This window comes from Carettochelys insculpta, chromosome 9 (genome assembly GCF_033958435.1).
Source record: "Carettochelys insculpta isolate YL-2023 chromosome 9, ASM3395843v1, whole genome shotgun sequence".
Lineage (NCBI taxonomy): Eukaryota > Metazoa > Chordata > Testudines > Carettochelyidae > Carettochelys > Carettochelys insculpta.
This window is the reverse complement of record NC_134145.1, coordinates 30,545,947-30,566,526: the sequence shown is the minus strand read 5'-3', so window position 1 is coordinate 30,566,526 and position 20,580 is coordinate 30,545,947. Positions and strand designations below refer to the sequence as shown.

The 20,580-nt window shown below is 45.3% G+C and overlaps 1 protein-coding gene across 2 annotated transcripts in view; it reads right to left on the bottom strand.

Moving 5' to 3' along the window:
• Window positions 1-20,580, bottom strand: part of HS2ST1 (heparan sulfate 2-O-sulfotransferase 1) — a 162,548-nt gene that overhangs the window by 62,272 nt on the left and 79,696 nt on the right. The gene's annotated exons all lie outside the window — the stretch shown is intronic.

The following is a 20,580-nucleotide window of genomic DNA, read 5'->3' as shown; positions in this document are numbered from 1 at the left end:
CATATGACAACCACACATGGCATATGTGAACTATACAGTAAAGGAACCCTGAAGCAGACAGAGAACATTTCATGTTCCCTTTTTTGTCTCTAAGTCCAGCCTTTTTATTTTTAAAGAAAAGGGCTTATATGATGCTTAGTCAGAAACAGACATAACTAATCACAGAAAGAAAAGCTTGATGCTTCTAGAATTTGCCAAATGTTTTTCATGGTGAATTGTTACAGAGCACAGTAGCTCCAACACTTACAGTGAAAATTTCTGGAAAGTCAAGGTAGAATCTTTAGTTTATTAGCTAACAGTGGGACTTGTTCTTACTTATTACTTTGTCTTCACCTTGCAATACAGTTTTTATCTGTTAACAGAAAAAGCTAATGGAACTGTTTTATATATGGGGAAAAAAATGTCACAAGTGTTCCAGTATACAAGCATGTTTGTCATTTCCTCAAGCAAAATCCAATTTCAAAGAATAAAAAAAGCAAGATCAATACAGAACATCTGACTCCTTTTAGTAAGAAAGCCTGGAGACATATTTTGTACAAGCCTTCAGACATTCAACATTCAGTCATTTATGCTTCTGAGAAAGTACCCACATAGTGTGCAAAGGAAAGAGATCATATTTTAAAAAAAAAAAAAATCACTTAAATATCACTTTAAGGGAAAACATAGGGACAATACTTTGCTAGGATAAATCACCAATTGTATCCTGTGAAATTACCATTGCAAAGGCATACAGCTACCCCAATATGTTACGTTTACATTCTTGAGCCTCCTCCCTTGTCTAAATGAATTTAGTTTACAAAAAATAGTTGTTTCATCTCTGAATGAACAACAAATACAGGAAACTGCATCTCCTGCTGATTTAGCATAGCAGTTGATATATCTTCACAAAAGATTAACAGGGTTAGAACTCTCAAGAGTTTGTGCTCACCAGTGATAACTTTAACACAATTAGAAGTCTATAACTTGAAATAGCACCAACTGTCGGAAATAATTATGGAATTAAAGTAACTGCCATTCCCAAATGTGTGCCCTATACTTACTTAGACTTAGGTCCGCCTGTGCGTCTGGGCACGTTGGGCAACAAGTGCTCTCCAGAGATTTCGGTCTGATGCCACTGTTTCTGCTTCTTCCCACGTTATACCAATGTTCTTAAAAAGTCTTCTTTAACCGTGCTTTGCCATGTTTTCAGTGGTCTTCCCCTCTTTCTCCTTCCTTTAGCTGGTGCCCATCGCATTGCTACCTTTGGATGAAGATTATCTGAAAGACGCAAGATGTGTCCAGCAAGACGCAATCTACGCTCTGACACAACATCCTGCAGTCTCCGCAGACCACATCTTCGTAGAATCTCTTCGTTAGTAACACGATCAATGTAGGTAACACCAAGAATCTTATGCAGACGTCGTTGGTGGAACACATTCAGTTTATGTGATATTCTTGCAGTGTTTTTCCACGTTTCACTGGCGTAGATTGCAGTGAACATGACAATAGTGCTATAGAGTCAAAGCTTTGTAGCAAGGCCAATTGTTGACACAGACCAAATTGGGCATAGTCTTTGGAACACTGCCGAGGCCTTCCCGATTCTGCAGTTGACATCTGCCTCGACATCCCCATCATTGGACAGAGTGCTGCCAAGATAGGTGAACCGCCGGACATCTTCTAAGGACTGACTTTCGACCACTATTGGCGTGTTCGCCTGAGCTTTTCTGATCCACATCACCTTTGTGTTATTGCCGTTTATCCTCAACCCAACTTTACCTGTTTCTTCTTCTAAACTTGTTGTCATGTCCTGCAACCATTCGCCTGTTTCTGCCAGCAGCACAATATCATCAGCCAAGTCCAGATCCGTGAGCAGGCACTGGTTTTCCCAAGAGATACCAAAATTCGTCCTGCACATTGCTTTCCTCATAATGAAGTCCACAGCCAAAAGGAACAAAAATGGTGATAGAACACACCCTTGCCACACACCAGAGTCAATATTGAAGAAATTGGTCATACCACTATCGGTCCTCACACAGCAACTGGAGTTCAGGTAGGGATTTTGGAAGGTGTTGATGTAGCATTGTGGGATACCATAACTACGTACTATGTTCCACAATGACTCTCTATGTACGCTGTCAAACGCCTTTTTGAAATTGATAAAGTTTATTGACAGTGGCTGTTGAAATTCAATACGCTGTTCAATGATGTTGCGCAATGTGAAAATTTGCTTGTTGCATGAGTGTCCACGCCGAAATCCAGCCTGCTCCTCCTGCAGTGTACTACCCACTGCAGCCAGAAGCCTCCTGAGCAGGACAATACAAAACACTTTGCCCGGGACTGATAGGAGCTTAATGCCTCTCCAATTACTACAATCAGTGACATTCCCCTTTTTTGGTAACTTTAACAATCACTCCCTTCCTCCAATAACTTGGGACACCCTCTACTCGCCAGCATGCGTTTAACAACCCCGCCAGTTCTTGCACGACACTGTTGCCCCCATACCTTAGTAAGTCAGCTGTGATTTGGTCAAGACCGGTGGCCTTGTTATTCTTCAGAGATCTAATGGCTTTATCAGTTTCTCCAAATTTGATCACGCCTAGGTCTACTTCCAGTTTGTCAGAAGGACTGGAATTACTAAAATCGTAGGTTGTGGCTGGAGCTGGCTGCTTTAATCTCTCTTTGAAGTGCTCTATCCAGCGTGCATCTTGCTCTTCTTTACTAAGTAAGATTTTCCCATTCTTATCCTTGATAGGAGCATTGGAATTGCATCTTGCACCCATTAATTCTCGGACAATACGATACAGCGTCTTGGTGTCACATTTCTCAGCTGCTTCTTATGCTTCAGCACTCTTATGCTCCAACCATTCTTTTCCGTCAGCCCAGCAGCTTTCCTTAACTTGATGATCCAGCGATTGATACTTTGCAATAGCCTCTGCTATCTCGTTTGGCAATTTTGCCTGGTCTCTATGCTGTTCTGTGATTTTACACTCATCTGTCAGTTTCCAGGTTCTGTCTTGTATCCAGCATTCTCTTTGCGTGCCTCTTCTCCGTCCGATCGTCTCTTCTGCGCTCTTAGTCACTGCTCGTTTGAACCGCATCCACTGGTCTTCGAGTTCATTTTCATATAGTTCATATAGGCCCTTGATTACATCAGTCTTGTTTCATTTTCTTTGTTAAAATCTGTTAGATCAAGAGTGGGGAACCCACAGCTCACAGTCCGGATCCATCCCCTGAGGCTCAGGTCTCTCCTCCATGGTATCTAGCCCACAGCGGGGTGGAGGACACAGAGCCCCAAGACTTGCCATGGGCTCTACTAGGGCTGGGTGGCAGAAAGTGTCCCTGGGCTTTGCTGCTGCTCTTTACTGCTCCTGCAGAAAAGGGAGAAGGACCAACAATGGCCTCAGCAACTTGCCTGGCAACTTCCTCTGACTGCTGTGATTAGCTAGAATTCTGGGCAATTGGAGCAGCGGGGGTAGTGCTACGTGCATTCAGGGGTGTTGCAAAGGTAGCTACACACCTGTTGCCCAGCTCCTGCATCCCCAGTCAGCTTCTGCGGCCTCCTCCCTCCCAGACCCTTCACCCACACAGTAACCCCATGCCCCAACACTCCACTTCCACCTGTACTCTATTTCTGCCCCCTCCCTCCCAGGCCCCTCACACTCCTCTCACCTAGACCCCTAGCCATCTCCTACACCCCAGTCCCCACAACTCCCAGCCTATTTATACACCCTCCCTCCCACCCAGACTCCCTAGTCCAGACTCCCATACAGTTGGAGACCACAGGGAGGCATGGAGGGTTTTACGCTTCTCACTTGTGTGGCCCCCAACTGGTTTGTCTACAGGTCAGTGGCCCCGACCCAAAAAAGGTTCCCTTCCCCTGTGTAGATCTTCACGGAGCCCTTCAAGGTCTAGGTCTGAGAACTTCATACTGGTTACTTGATATTCAAATGATCAGAAATTAAGTATTTCCCATTTTCACATAATACTTGTTAATACTGATTCATAAGCAAAGACTCCATTGACTTCAGCTTAAATAGCAATAGATAAAGATTCCTACTTTCCTCTTGGAGATATGTACACTGAGAGCTCATCTGTTTAAACAAGTGGAGAAGGAAAAGACAGTAGTAAGATCAAAAAACAATGCTAGGACTTAAAGCAATCTTATTTCACTGAACTTCACGTATGTCCATAGTAACCTTTCCTGTGTTCAAAAATTATGTTTCACAGCTCTCAAAGCTACCACACAGGACCTGAAAGTGTCCAGTGCGATTTACTGGCATGGCACGCGAAGTCCACTTACTGAGAGCAAAGGACATGCTGAGTAATCCCCAGTTCCAACCCTTACTCTGTGTGGGGGGGGGGGGCCTGCACATCCACAGGAAAGTCTCTCCTGAGTGGGATGGGAAAAGTAGTGTGCAATGGGGAGCATGGGGGAAGAGTAGTTGGTGTGGGGCCTCCAAGGAAGATGTGGGGCAGGCGCAGGCCATCACAGTCCAGAGGCACAGCAGGGAGCTAGAGGGTGTCCAATTTTTAGTTAACACCAAGCCAGGAATCCTACTAATTCAGAATCACATTTAAGTTGTGTTTTGAATAGCACAGAAGCATAAGCTGTCTGTACTAAAGCAAACCCTCAGTGCCCATCTGCTCTGTGCTTACAAATAGTAGCAATCACAAAAAGAAAATATAATCAGCTAACTGCATTCAAACACGCCATCGCAATGGAAAAAGCTTCCAGACACTTAAGGTCATATATACACAGTATATATCAAAGGATTTAGCTAGCTGATGGAGTTCACCATGCCCTCCAAAGAGGTGCAGAACCAGGCCAGGAACAGGTTAACTATGCAGACAAAATTTATTTGTACAGAGAAGTATTCCAGCTGGTAGCTGTGAACTGGCTGCTCTTCCAGAAATTCTGGGAGTTAATCCAGTTTTGAGTGGAATTAAGCTTTTAATTAAAATAGTCTTCCCTGTCTGCATAAAATTATTCTTTTGAATTTAAAAAAAAAAAGTCTTTTCTAACAGTAAGAAATAGCATTTCAAAAATCACCATTTAATCAATTTTTTAATACATATAAAAATGTGAACACATGACAGGGCTTGAAATCTTATAAATACACAAGAAACCTTCAGTTTCAGGGTTAGGCCCTTTTCTCCCTAACGCAACAAGAGCTAAAAATGGGGTAATTTCCAGCCTCCAACTATTCATTCTCACTGGCTATGTCCATACTAGCCCCGCCTTCTGAAAGAGGCATGGTAATGAGCAAGTTGGGAAGATGCTAATGAGGTGCTTCCATAAATATGCAGCACCTCATTCGCATAATTGCAGCCACGTGCCATTCGAATCATGCACCACCCACGTGGACGGGGGCCTTTCGAAAAGAACCCCAGACTTTGAAACCTTCTTCTTCCTATTTGGCAGCCATTATGCTAATGAGATGCTGCATATTCATGAAAATACCTCATTAGCATCTTCCCAATTCACCCATTACCATGCCCCTTCCGAAAAGAGGGGGTTAGTATAGATGCGGTTACTATGACATGCAGAAGTGTTGATTAAGGCTATGTCTACACTTTCCTGGAAGATCAACCCACTTAGGATCCATCTTCTGGGGTTCAATTTTACACCTGGTAGGGATACATAAAATCGACTTATCGGGTGTCAGCATTCTCCCTGTACTCCTCACGAGATGCAAGGAGTAAAGAAGGTCAACTCAAGAAACTCTCCTATTGAATTTTTCAGTGAGGATGGCCAGGTAAGCAGACTGCAGATAGGTTGATTCTACCTATGTAATTGCTGTAGCTAGAATTCCATATCTGTTATCAACTTTCTTTCCCTAGTGTAGATATAGCCTAAGGAAGCAGCAGCCACAACTTTGTATTCCAGGGAGTTAAGACTGCAATGAAATGCAATACGTATTAAATAACAGTAAAAAAAGGTAACAGGAATCTGAGAAACCCACATTACAAATATTAGGATAAAAATAGGAGCTAAAACTATAAAAAATGAAAATTAAATTAAAAAGGTTAATTTTACTAAACCCTGTAGAACAGCCAAAAACCTCATCTAGTTTTGAAACTCACTTTCTTGGCCCTTCCTATAAAGTTAACAGAACAAACTGTACTGAGGTTACAAACGCAACTAACATTTTTTTCACCTAAGACCACTTATTTGCTCCTATTACCTTTTTCAGCTATTCAGATGTTTAAAGTTAAATCTAAACATTTAATTTAATGCAAGTACATTATCTACTTCCCACAATAATTAATCGTATGAAATCCAGCATTGCACTTATCTAATAAGCTGGCATTTTCAACCTCCTTTTTGCTGCCATCTGTAAGGACAATGGTAACACTAAGTCACTTAGGAATTTGATTTTAATTAACATATAGCATGTTGCACAAGGATGTGGGTAATGTATTGCCAAAACTTTTTGTCATAATGTGCAAGGGTATGGTAAAAGAGTAATAATTTTTATTCAAGCAATACCTAATGACACACTGATTCAAAAGCAACATAAAACCTATGGCTTTCGGGACATGCAAACCCATAGATCAGACAACACATCTCATAGGTCAGCCTTTCCCCCCTGAAAGGACATCCCCCAAACTCTTCCACCTCTGTGCCAGGGTAGTTGAGCTGCTTAGGAATTGAAATACTCCTTGTGTCCTGTTTTTCACAGCTATTGACGCTGGATAAAGGAGGGAAAATTTCAGCACACCCACCAAACATTTGAATCAAGCCCTCTCTGGCCCAGTGGGACCCTTAGGCAGACTCCTTGCTCGTCATGGAGAGTGTGTCTCTCTGCATGGTGTGCCTCTTGTACTGCCTCTAGCAAAATCCTCCAAGCCAACTGGAACAATAGAGGCAGGATTTGCGGGCACATGCAGCACACAGAGACCGACTTCCCTTCTCCTCATCAAAGAGTGTGCTGAATAGGCACACAGAGTGGCCTCAGAAGCTGGTGTCATTTAATACACAAGGGTTAATGGTCAACCTTTTGTACATGAACAACAAGGGAGAACGGCACACTTTTACATTAAAGGGGCTACACCTAAGTTACTTGCTATCTTTACCAATTCAAGAGAGCCTTTGGGAGGGGAAGAAGGGGAGAGGAAGAGAAAAGCAAGATTCTGTTCACAGAGGTGGCCAGAAAAGGGAATAAAGCAAAGTGTAACCTGGAACAGTAGGTGCTTGTTTATAGCAGAGTTTACATACCTAAAGTTATGCTTGAAGTAGACCTAATGTTGATGACTGGGGAAATGAATTAAGGAAGATACACTTTCATCGCAATGTATATAATTTTTCTCTATCAAAAAGATAAAGAACCTCTTTAGAATTGATTAAAACGTACCTGATACAACTTTATCACCAGCTTCTTTACTTGTGATATTTTAAAAACCAAAAGCAGAGGAGACAACAGGTGAACCTGGTTTCCAAGGAGAGTACACATTCCATCCCAGGGGTATGCTGTACTCTACAATTATCCCACAGACTGAGTGAGAACACCAAAATTTGAAAGGGACATCTTAATCATTGTGCAGGCTGTCAAGTAACATTTTTGGCTACTTCCTTATTACCTAAAGCCTACAGTACAAGTTAATAACCTATGCACACAGACCAGGTTACATTTTTAAGGTTTACACCATCCTTTTAATACCTGTCCTGCTGGTAATGTATTCTTTCAACATTATTTACTCTTCACTAGATTTTGACTAATTATCCTGGATGATTCTCTCCAAAACACCAAACGAACGTAAAAGTACTTTTCCTCAGAAGGCAGGAGAGAGAGATGCAATGAGTGGGGTTACTAGCTGCTAAGGACAAGAAAAAAACTGGAGCTCTTAAGAAATGCTATAGGTCGTCATTTTGTACCTGTGCTGAAGAACCTGGACTATCTGAAAACAAGGTGCCCTCCTTTGTCATAAGATGAGCTTTGTACACCTGCATCCCTCAACTGTACTCCTTGGGCCACACTCTAGCTTAGTCGTCTCTCGTTGTCACTGTTCTTTTGTGTATCTTTCCTACCTCCTTTTTGTTAAGGAAGGCTTTTCTTAAAAGGCTGCCCGTGGCTAAACTTTCTTAACCTCCCTCACCCCCACCTCAAACCTCAGGTTTTTTTTTCTCCACACAATTTTTCCTCAATTCAGCCTGTAAAGGGACTTTCCATTTTCCATGCGGCCCTGTCCTGGACACATTTCTCTCACCCTCCTCCAGCAGGCAGCACAATTACCTTTTCCCAAAAATGTGAGTCTGGCAAATCTTGAAAATTGTATAAGCTCTTGCCAGACAGGTCATATTCCTACCCTTTCATTCATTGATTCCAAGGCCAGAAGCAATAATTGTGAAAATCTAGTCAAACCTCCTGTATAACACTACTTGCTCAAAATAGCTCTTCTTGAGCTAGAACATACTTGAGGGGGAAAAATACTAAAACCCTGATTGAAAATCCATCACAGCGAATGAATGGCTCATTATCCTCACTTATGGAAATAGCTTCTCAGAATGTTTCAGAAACACTTGTTCTCCTAAATACTCGTTATCCCCAACTACATAGTCAACATGAAAAAAATATATTTAAATCCAACACAACGATGAGAGATTGAACAGATGTCTTTCTGGGCTAACACATCAAAACAGGAATATTTACCAAGTTCCAGTTACAGAAAAGCATCCCACCCTTATGGCAGGTCTACACTAGACTTTAAAGTTGATCATAGATGCACAATTCCAGCGACAGCAATTGCGTAGCTGCAATCGAATCTATGATTGACATATCTGACTGTCCTCAGTGATGAAAATGAGGGGTACAGGGATCAACTGTCAGCCCCTGATACTTTAATTTTGCACGTCCCCACTAGGTGTGCAAAACTGAACCCCAGAAGATCGACCCTGACCAGCACGGACATACCCTCAGTAACACCTGTGCAGCCTGACACAAAAATGGTGGTCAGAGCATATGTTGTTATATATTGTAATTCCTGAACCATGAGTAACTAATGTGACTTTCCCAAATGACATGCAGAAAAAGATTAAAAAGACATTTATTTATGATATATCATTGAAAAAACATTTTCTTCGCGCTTGGTAATCTTGGAAATATCAGGAATTTCAAATCTGCTCCTTCCTAGTTTTGTTGTTAAGTTTGTTAAGGGGCTCAGTTGTAAACTGTGAGCCCTAATTGATGCAAAGTGATGTGCATATGTCAAATCTTTAAAATAGTCATTTGCCCCACCCCCGTCCAGTATATGTAACAGCTGTAACTAAAACACAAAAAGGTTGTAAATGAAGAGTGTGATGAGAAATCCCTTCCCCTCTCAAATGCACAACTTCCAATTTCCTGTCATGTCAAAATTTTACTTGTTCTCCAATCACTACACATCCTACTTATAAAAGCAACTTTGAGAGTCTACTGTAGACAGATACCTTTTCAAGTACTATGCTTAAAACAGTGGCAGCAGTCTATGGCTTCTTTACAGCAAGACCCACCCCCACAACACCTGTATGGTCGTGCAACAGTATTAGAAATACTGACATTTCCAATTTTTCCTAGTATATAAGAGGCTGTAGAACAAGGGTGAGGAAACTTTTCTGGGTTGGAGGCTATTGATAGTAGACAAAATCTGTTGGGGACCACACAAGTGAGAAGCGAAAGAACACCCCTCAATGATGTGAAGGCGAAGGGGCAGGTGCAGGAGCAGGCTGCAGATATGCAGCTGGGTAGGAGAGGGTAGACGATTTGGAGTGTGGGAGGGAGAGGTCAGATTGAGGGTGATGGGTCTGGAAGTGGGAGGCAGGAGCAAGGTAGAGATGGAGAGTGGGGGGGTAGGGTGGGTGCAGGAGTGCTCATGGGGTGCAGGGTCTGGGCAATAGGGGTGCACTTACCTGCTCTCCCCCAGACACACATGGCGCTGCCCCACCTCCAGGAACTGCCCTCTACTGTAGCAGTGGTATGAAGCCTCAAGGCAGTGCGGCTGAGGCTGCTGCAGCTGCCCTGCCCCTTTCCCAGGCAAGGGGGAACAGCAGAGAGGAGCGGCAGAGCCCAGTGCCACTTTCAGCCGCTGGTCAGCTTCCCAGCCCCGATTTGCACAAAATTCGACTTATGTGTGGTTGCCCAGGAATGCAGCCTACACCTCAGTCAGGGGTTTACTGTATACATAACATGTTTATGGCTAATAAACATTAAATATGCTAAATCAAATCCCCTAATCACATCTCCACATTCAAATGTTTTCAGTTGCATAAAACGAAGCTAATGTTCATACAGAAAAATAATTAAAAAAAAACGCAAAAAGGAATAGAATTAAAAGAACATTTCACGTTGAAGACGTAACACACAGCTGCTGTCAGCACAGGTGTATAGTTATGGAGTACAGATATAACATTTATGCAAATAAAATTATGCTAAGAGATCGTTCTTTTGCATCCTGTAAGTGCAGAGATACTATATGATATGCGTGACATCAAAATCCACACTTCCTATCAGCACAGAAGGACTTTTACCTAAGAGAAGGAGGAATAAAAAAAGAGAAGTTACTCACGTAGTAACAGTGGTTCTTCGAGATGTGTCCCTGTGGGTGCTCCACAATAGGTGTCGGGCTCGCCCGGCGCCGCAGATCGGAACTCTTCCAGCAGTTTCTCCTGGATCACGCATGTGCCGGCGCGCGCCGCTCCCTTGCGCACCCCCGGCCACGTGCGTGATCCGGTCCCTGCCAGTTCCTTGACCAACCGCCTCGGATGCTCCTGAAAAACACTAAACAGAGATCCAAAGCGGGGAGGATGGGCGGGTGGTGGAGCACCCACGGGGACACATCTCGAAGAACCACCGTTACTATGGTGAGTAACTTCTCTTTCTTCTACGAGTGTCCCCGTGGGTGCTCCACAATAGGTGACTACCCAGCAGTAACCCAAGTAAGGAGGTGGGTAATCGGTTTATGTGCAGCTTGGCCCCGAAAGGACTGCTGTCGACAGACGGGTGTCCTCTTGGTATACCCGATGTAGTGCATAATGCTTGGCGAAGGTGTCGTAGGATGTCCAAGTTGCCGCTCTATAGATGTCTTAACGCGATGCCCTTGAAAAAGGCTGTTGACGCCACCACCGCCCTGGTGGAGTGAGCCCTGGGCGGGGCCAGCAAAGGAGTCTTTCGAAGTTCATAGCACATTTTTATGCAGGACACAATGTGCTTTGAGAATCTCTGTGGAGAGAGACCTTCTCCTTTTGACCTGGGAGCGAGAGATACTAGAAGCCTGTCCGTTTTCCAGAAGGACTTAGTTCTGTCTATGTAGAAGGCCAACGCCCTCCTCATGTCCAGGAAATGTAGGCATGCCTCCTTGCCGGAGCTGTGAGACTTCAGGTAAAACGAGGGTAAAACTATTGGTTCGTTAAGGTGGAACTCTGAGGAAACTTTCGGAACAAAGGCTGGGTGCAACCGAAGGTTACCGCCTCCTTTGACAATACTGTGCAGGGCGGCGTTGCCATAACTGTTGTGAGCTCACTCACGCTGCGAGCTGACGTAACTGCAAGGAGGAAGGTTGTTTTTATCATAAGGAGACGCAGGGGAACTGTGGCTAATGGTTCAAAGGGTGGACCCGTTAGCATGCTGAGCACCAAGTCCAAGTTCCACGATGGTGGAAGCGGTTTCCGAGGGGGGTACAGGTTTACCAACCCCTTCAGGAACCTGGTAACGATAGGATGGGCAAATAGCATGGGCCCCTCCTCTGTATGCCGGAAAGCAGATATAGCTGCGAGGTGGACTTTTATCGAGGATAGGGAAAGCCCGCCCCTCTTGAGGTCAAATAAGTATTCTAGTATTACAGGTATAGGAACGTCAAGGGGAGCTAACTGCTGGGCAGAACACCAGGCTGTAAATCGAGTCCATTTCTGCTCGTAAGTCTTCCTGGTGGAGGTCCTTTGGCTACTTTCCAGGACTTGTTTTACTCCCTCCGTACATGTGCTTTCTAAGGAGCTGAGCCATGGATTAGCCATGCTTGTAGGCGCAGACCCTGAGGCTGCGGATGCACTATGGACCCCTGGGCCTGTGTGAGTAGGTCTGGCACCACCGGAAGAGGGAGCGGTGGGCGATCTGACATGCGCAGAAGCAAGGGAAACCATTGCTGCCGGTCCCACGTTGGGACTACTAGAATCACGCGGGCTCTCTCCCTTCTGGCTTTCTGCAAGACCTTGTGGATAAGAGCTGTGGGGGGGAACGCGTAAAGTAGGGGGCCCTTCCATGAAATCATGAATGCATCCCCTAGGGAGCCCTGCCCCAATCCTGCCCTGGAGCAGTACTGGGGACACTTGTTGTGCTGGGTGGCAAACAGGTCGATCTGGGGAAACCCCCACGTATGAAAGATCGGTCGCAGAAGATCGGGGCGCATCTGCCATTCGTGCGTGAGTGCGAAGCGCCTGCTCAGCTGATCTGCTTTCACATTGTGAGCGCCCGGCAAGTACGAGGCTTTCAACATTATGTTGTTGGCAATGCACCAGTTCCACAGTCGGACTGCTTCCGCATATAGGACACGGGATCGGGCTCCCCCTTGTCGATTTATATAAAACATAGTGGAGGTATTGTCTGTATTGATCCTGACTACTTTGCCGTATATGTGGTCTCGAAAATGTTTGCAGGCGTTGAACACTGCTCTGAGCTCCAGTATGGAGCTGATAGAAGAGGTATCTGAGCCTTTAGCAATCATTTTTGGTAAATCGTGGGAGACGGGAGAGATTCCAGAAGACTGGAAAAGGGCAAATATAGTACCCATTTATAAAAAGGGGAACAAGAATAACCCGGGAAACTACAGGCCAGTCAGCTTAACTTCTGTGCCAGGAAAGATAATGGAGCAGGTAATTAAAGAAATCATCTGCAAGCATTTGAAAGGTGGTAAGGTGCTAGGGAACAGCCAGCATGGCTTTGTTAAAAACAAATCATGTCAAACCAATCTAATAGCTTTCTTTGATAGAATAACGAGTCTTGTGGATAAGGGAGAAGCAGTGGATGTGGTATACCTAGACTTCAGTAAAGCATTTGACACAGTCTCACATAATATACTTATCAATAAACTATGCAAATACAACTTAGATGGGGCTACTATAAGGTGGGTGAACAACTGGCTGGATAACCATACCCAGAGAGTAGGTATTAATGGTTTTCAATCCGGCTGGAAAAGTATAACTTGTGGGGTTCCGCAGGGGTCTGTTTTGGGACCGGTTCTGTTCAATATCTTCATTAACGATTTAGATATTGACATAGAAAGTACACTTATTAAGTTTGCAGATGATACCAAGCTGGGAGGGGTTGCAACTTCTTTGGAGGATAGGGTCCTAATTCAAAAGGATCTGGATAAACTGGAGAAATGGGCTGAGGTAAACAGGATGAAGTTTAATAAGGACAAATGCAAAGTGCTCCACTTAGGAAGAAACAATCAGTGTCACACATACAGAATGGGAAAGGACTGCCTAGGAATGAGTACAGCAGAAAGGGATCTGGGGGTTATAGTGCACCACAAGCTAAATATGAGTCAACAGTGTGATGCTGTTGAGAAAAAGACAAACATGATTCTAAGATGCATTAACAGGTGTGTCGTGAACAAGACACGAGAAGTCATTCTCCCGCTCTACTCTGCGCTGGTTAGGCCTCAGCTGGAGTATTGTGTCCAGTTCTGGGGACTGCAGTTCAGGAAGGATGTGGAGAAATTGGAGAGGGTCCAGAGGAGAGCAACGAGAATGATCAAAGGTCTAGAGAACATGACCTATGCAGAAAGGCTGAAAGAATTGGGCTTGTTTAGTTTGGAAAAGAGAAGATTGAGGGGGGACATGATAGCAGTTTTCAGGTATTTAAAAGGGTGTCATAAGGCAGAGGGAGGGAACTTGTTCTTCCTTGCCTCTGAGGATAGAACAAGAGGCAATGGACTGAAATTGCAGCAGGGGAGGTTCAGGTTGGACATTAGGAAAAAGTTCCTGTCAGGGTGATCAAACACTGGAACAAATTGCCAAAGGAGGTGGTAGAATCTCCATCACTGGAGCTATTTAAGAAGAGATTAGATAGATGGCTTTCAGGGATGGTCTAGAGAGTGCTTGGTCCTGCCATGAGGGCAGGGGGCTGGACTCGATGGCCTCTCGAGGTCCCTTCCAGTCCTACTCTTCTATGATTCTATGTTTATGTGCAGTGACTGTTCCGCAGGGGACCATAGCCCTTGCGTCACCTTGTCGCCGATATGTGCCCCCCATCCTATGTGGGAGGTGTCGGTAGTAAGAAACAGAGATTTGTGGTTGGTGAAAGGGTACCCCTGCTAGCAGGTTTTTGGGGTTTACCCACCACTGCAGGGATTTGTGCACCTCTGTCGTGGGCAACACCACCCTGCAGACAGTGTGGGATGTCGGTTTGTAGACGCTCGCCAGCCAATGTTGCAGGCTGCGCATGTGCAATCTGGCGTTCTGCACCACAAACGTCGCTGCCGCCATGTGGCCCAGCAGCTGCAAGCACGTTAAGACCAGCACCATGGGGCTGTATGTAATGACTTGCACCAGCGAACTGATGGCGTGAAAGCGGGCGTCGGGAAGGTACACCCTTGCTGTAATAGAGTTTATGCGTGCCCCTATGAACTCTATGTCTTGTGTGGGGTCGGTCTTTGACTTCGCGAAATTGATGACTAGGCCCAGCGAGGAAAACGTGTCCGCTGTGACGCGTACCATGCGTAGGACCTCTGCCTTCGAGGCCCCTTTCAGTAGGCAGTCGTCCAGGTATGGGAATATAAATACCCCCTCTCTGTGCAGGTAGGCTGACACCACTGCCAGCGTTTTGGTAAAGACTCTCGGGGCCGAGGAGAGGCCGAACGGAAGAACTCTGTACTGGAAGTGTTCCTTGCTGACCATAAAGCGGAAGAAGCGTCTGTGTGCCGGATGGATCGTTATATGAAAGTAAGCATCTTGTAAGTTGAGGGCTGCAAACCAATCTCCATCGTCCAGTGCCGTGAGTATGGAGGCGACTGTAATCATCCGAAAACGTTGTTTGCGTAAGTATCGGTTGAGGCCCCGAAGATCTAAGATGGGTCTCCAGCCTCCTGTTTTCTTCTCTGTGAGGAAATAGCGTGAATAAAAGCCTTCCCCCTGGAATTGTTCTGGCACTCTTTCCACCGCCCCTATGAACATAAGGTGGTCCACCTCCTGCTTGAGCCTCGCCTCGTGGTTAGCGTCCCTGAGGTAGCCTAGAGGGAGGTTTCGGCGGTGGGTGCGACTGGAAGGGGATCGCGTAACCCGTGGCTATGATCTCCAACACCCATTTGTCTGCGGTGATCTTTTGTCATTGGGATTGAAACGGTCTGAGGCGATGATGGAACAAGAGATGGGAGTGGCATTGCGCGATGGTGGTGATAGTGCAGCCCTCGACATGCCCGTCAAACTTGTTGCCTTTGGGCCTGCCCCGAGGATGTACGGCTTTGTTGAGAGCGTCGCCTGGGCGTTCTGTACTGTTGCTGCTGTTGATGTCACCCTTGGTCGTAGCACCGTTGATACTGCACACGCTGTGGTTGGTATGGGTAGCGTCTTTGCTGAGGGTAATATTTTTTCTTCCTATACGGAGGGGTATAAATACCCAGGGTTCTAAGTGTAGCTCTCGAGTCCTTACTGGAGTGGAGGACCAAGTCGGATGAGTCTGCGAACAACTTTTGCTGTGTCAAAGGGAAGATCCACAATCTTCACCTGTAGGTCCCTCGGGATACCCGATGTCTGGAGCCAGGATTCTCTAAGCATGACCGCTGCTGTAGGCGTTGAGCATGCCGCCGTATCCGCCACGTCCAGGGAGATCTGGACTCCCGTCCTTGAAGCTGCGTAGCCCTCTTGCACAATTGCCTTTAACACCGGCTTCTTATCTTCCGGAAGTGAGTCCATGAGAGAAGTAAGCCTGGAGTTAATTATCAAAAATTATGGTTCGCTAGGTGTGCCGCATAATTCGCCATTCTCAATAGCAGGGTGGAAGAGGAATATACCTTCCTGCCAAACAGTTCTAGCTTCTTGGCATCTTTGTCTGATCCCCCTGATTTGTACTGAGAAGTCTTTGATCTCTGCTGGGATGATTCGACCACCAGTGAGTTTGGTTGTGGGTGACTGAAGAGGAACTCCATGCCCTTTGCCGGGACGAAGTACTTCTTATCCGCTCTCTTGTTCATAGGCGGAGCGAAGGCCAGGGTCTGCCATATGGTAGTGGCTGACTCCATAATGGCTTCGTCCAGCGGGATAGCAATTTTGGATGAAGCTGGGGGTCTCAAATTTTTCAGGACTTTGTGATGTTTCTCCTGCACTTCTGCCGTTTGGATGCCTTGCGTGAAAGCCACCCTTTTAAACAGCTCCTGAAACTGTTTGAGGTCATCCAGGGGAGCAACATCCCCGGGGGCCGTGGCCTCATCTGAGGAAGATGAGGAGGAACCACTAGGGTAAACCTCCCTCGAACTCTCCGGTTCCTGCGGCCGATGATACACCCACTCGCTGGAGGATTGCGAAGGGAAGTCTCGAGGTTCTAAAATTAACTCCCTTGAGATCGCTGTTTCCATCCCCGGCCGGGAGTGTCCCCATGGGTATTGGGCCGCAGGAGGGGGCCTGCCCCTGGGTGTAGGCCTAGGGTGTCTGTATCCAGCATGATAAGGACAACCATGGCAGCATGGGCACGGGTCTGGGGATGGAGACCTGGACCACTCTCGGGGTGTGTACCCCCGATGTCTGGGAGAGTGAGATCTCCGCGACGACACAGATAGTGGTGAAACTGGTTTGTGACAGTACTCCAAGGGATCCAGTCCCAGAAAGGGCGAAGGTGGCCCAAGCCATGGTGACATTGGCTGGAGGAACGGAGAAGGGGGGTCTGGATAGGCCGGTGGAGACCCTGACCTTCTGAGTGGCATGTGCAGCATAAGGGGAGGGCTTGTTGATAGCAACAGTGCAGCCCTATCCGAAGAAGGGCTGCGGTGCGGGGTTTTCCCTTTTCCCTTTCCCCTCCCCTGTGGGGCTGGCGCCGCCCCCTCCCGCGCCGGGGATCTCAGCCCCGCTGTCGGCGCCGCGCTTGGCCCGCTCAGCTGCGGTGCCGCGTGGATAACGTCCTCCAGTGCCTGCAGGCTCCTTGCCTGCGGGCTCTGCACCGTTGGTGCCGCGGGAGTCGGTGCCGCCTGTGGCGGTGCTGCCGGTTCCGGTGCTTGCCTGGCTGCTGCTCTAGGTGCCACGCATACTGGCTGTTTTGTAATCAGAGGCTCAGGCTCTGCCACGTGTGCTGCTGCGCTGCCGCTTGTCTGAGTATGCGGCTGGGGGCTGTATGCTCCGCCCGTCCCGCTCACTGAACCCGCCGGCAGGGATCGGGCTGGGGAGAGCTTCCTCCGTTTCTGCACCGAGGGGGTGAGAGAAGCCGCCTTCCTCTTGTGGAGCCCAGAGAGCCCTTCTGGTTGAGGCCTCTCTGGCAAGTCCAGCTGGAGAGCCTTATCAAACAGGAGCATTTTAAGCCACATTTCCCTGTCTTTCCTGGCCCTGGCTGTGAGCTTAGCACAGTGGGAACACTTCTGGGCAATGTGTGATTCCCCCAGGCACCGGATGCATTCACTATGCCCATCGGAGGCCAGCATAGCTTCGCGGCAAGACTCACACTTTTTAAAGCCTGAAGAGGACATCGCAGTGAGTCTTTTTTACTGTTAATAGGGTACTTGACACTTAATTCGTGCCTGTTTACCCGAGTCACGGACACCAGCCTGCAAGGGGAGGCCTACTGGCCTTCACGTCCACTTGTCTTCTCCGCTCCTCTCTCTCTTTTTATTATATTATATATGTGTGTGTGTGTGTGTGTGTGTGTGTGTATATATACACACACACACACACACACACACACACACACTTTTTTTTTTTTTTTTTTTTTTGATATTCTCTTGCTTTCTCTCTCTTTTTTTTTTTTTTAAACCAGAAAAAAAACCAACAATTTACACGTAGAAACACTATCTCATCTGACTCTGGCCGTAGCCTGAGCGGATTCCGTCTGCAGCTGATGGCGGTTGAGAAGGAACTGATGGGGACCGGATCGCGCATGTGGCTGGGGGCGCACAAGGGAGCGGTCCGCGCCGGCGCATGCGCGATCCAGGAGAAACTGCTGGAAGAGTTCCAATCTGCAGCACCGGGTGAGCCCGACATCTATTGTGGAGCACCCACGGGGACACTCGTAGAAGAAAATACCAGTGCATATTTGACTGAGTCATAAGCTACTAGCCTTCCAATGTGAAACTGGAAAGAACAGTAAGATGATAGCAAATGTGTAGTAACTACTTTGTGGCCTCAGTTCTCTAATTATTGAGATAAATGATGATAAGCTTATAAAAATAAAATATTTTCATTTTAAAATAGGCTTTAAAAATGGCAACTATTAAAAATACATTCCTAAGTGAATGCTGAACTTGATACAGCATTCCCTGCAGTGGACTTCCAATTATAATTACACAGGTTAACAGCTGAATTATAAGCCCTCCATCCTCTTGTTCAACATTCCCCCCAATGTCATAGTAGCTATACCACAATATCCTGAGAATTTATGGATTTGATTTCAGGACATCTTTTAGAGGTAGGGAAACACACTACTCCCTTTTACAGATGAAGAACTGAAACACAAATAGATTAAATTTTTCACAGGATTGTAACCTAGATCTTCCAAGACCCAGCTCAATGTACTAATCACAAAAGCATCTTTTCCCTGCTACAGTTTCTTACCAAATAAGGTTATGGTGGTTATTGTAGTCCAATGGCTACGGCACTGTGCTGATTATCAGGTGAGCATTCTATTCCTCTCTCTACTACTTATGTAGCCTGTGATCTTGGATATATTTATTCACTTCTCTATCTGAGTCTCTCTGCCTGAGAAACAGGAAATTTCTTACTATCTAAGACCTAAGTGCTGTTACTAAGCAGAAGCAAATGGCTTCAAAACTACATTTTTGCCTTAATGAACAAAAGAGGGTGCCCAAAAACAAAACCACATAATCTTTTCTCAGTATGCTCTGACGAGAACACTGTATAGGTAACTTCTCCAAGTTCTCATTTCCCATGTGGATTACAGTTTAGGCATTCAGCATAAAACTACTGAACATTAAATATGACAACTTACCTGAGTTGTGAGTTCACCAATAGAAATATCTAATTTATGCAATTAGACTGCTCATTATCCCATTTAGATCCCTCCACATACTCATTTAAAAATATTAAGCAATCTAACATTAGGAAAGACTATTTCAGAAGAACAGAGATCCTCACTGAGAAGTCGTTTTCAAACTCTCCTAGTCTGTCCGTTTTTATTTGTATTGCCACAGCACAAAAAAAAAAGCTCAATATACTGCCAGATGCCACCATTTCCTATTTAAAATGCGTATTAACAGGAATTGCTACTTTTAATGAATTTGAGACAGGCCTAATAATTTCCGTGGCAGAATAAATCTTCACAAATCCTATAATTTCAGTACCCTCACTAAATTAGGCTTCCTTAAATATTTAATTAAAGTATAACTTTCTGAACATGATACAATCAGTACCAAGGTTTTCATTTCTCCAAACAAAGGCAAAAGTGTGGTTCTCTCTTGCTCCCCCAACTCTTTGGAGGCTAAAGGGGTTAGGGTTTGACAGAATGGAGATTTAACACAGAACACATACTAGGGGACTCACTTTGAAATCATGCATTTGTTATTCATAAAAGAGATTTTCCAAAATGAAAAGCTGCAATTCTGTAAGTGGAATCCACATTCATTCAGTGTGTTTTTGTATAATTTGTCAGATAATGGGGCCCAACTTGGTTATGGTCTATAGGCACTACTACCTCAATATAAATATAATAGTCAAGTTTCTAGTCTACTAACTAGTGAGGCCCACAACTCTTTTGTACCTCCCCCTACCCACTGACACACTTTCCAAATTACTTTCTCATGTAACATTTTGATTTTCTTAACAAAGGTTTTTAAATTCCATGCCAAAATGTGCTTAACTGATGCTAAACTTGCAGGATAACAGCATTAAGAGGTCTTCATATTCTGAATTCTATTGTCCTATCTTCTGCAATTCTACTGCTACAATTTTCCACTATTTTGGAACATTCATTTTCCTTTCTCACTCAACTAATCATGAGTCTGACAACGCCTGCAGAGCAACTTTGAACTTCCACAACATACACCAGTACAGCAATAGCTGTTACTGCTTTCTTAGTGAAGTTCAAATGGTGTCTGTCTCAGAATCTGAAGACGACTGACTCTCCCCTTTATGTTCCCAAGTATTTCCATTTTCGTTATTTTGACCAAATGGTGAAGACCTCAGTCATACGGTCCTCTGCATTCTTGAACGGCATATGTAGCAACTGACCATATTCTGAGAATTTTACCCCAGATGTTGAATCAATAGCATTAAATAGAAATACACTTGGGCCTTTATTGGTGGGTGGGAGGGTGGGGGGAAAGAGGTACTATTTGGTTAACCTTAATTGTTGATGTTAATTCTTTTCGATCTTTTTACTTTGTCCTTCATCCCTCCTCCTGCAACATTTAATAGTGACCCTGAAAGTTTAAATTTGCCTGGAAAAGTATTATCCAGTGTAAGGTATCTCAATCATT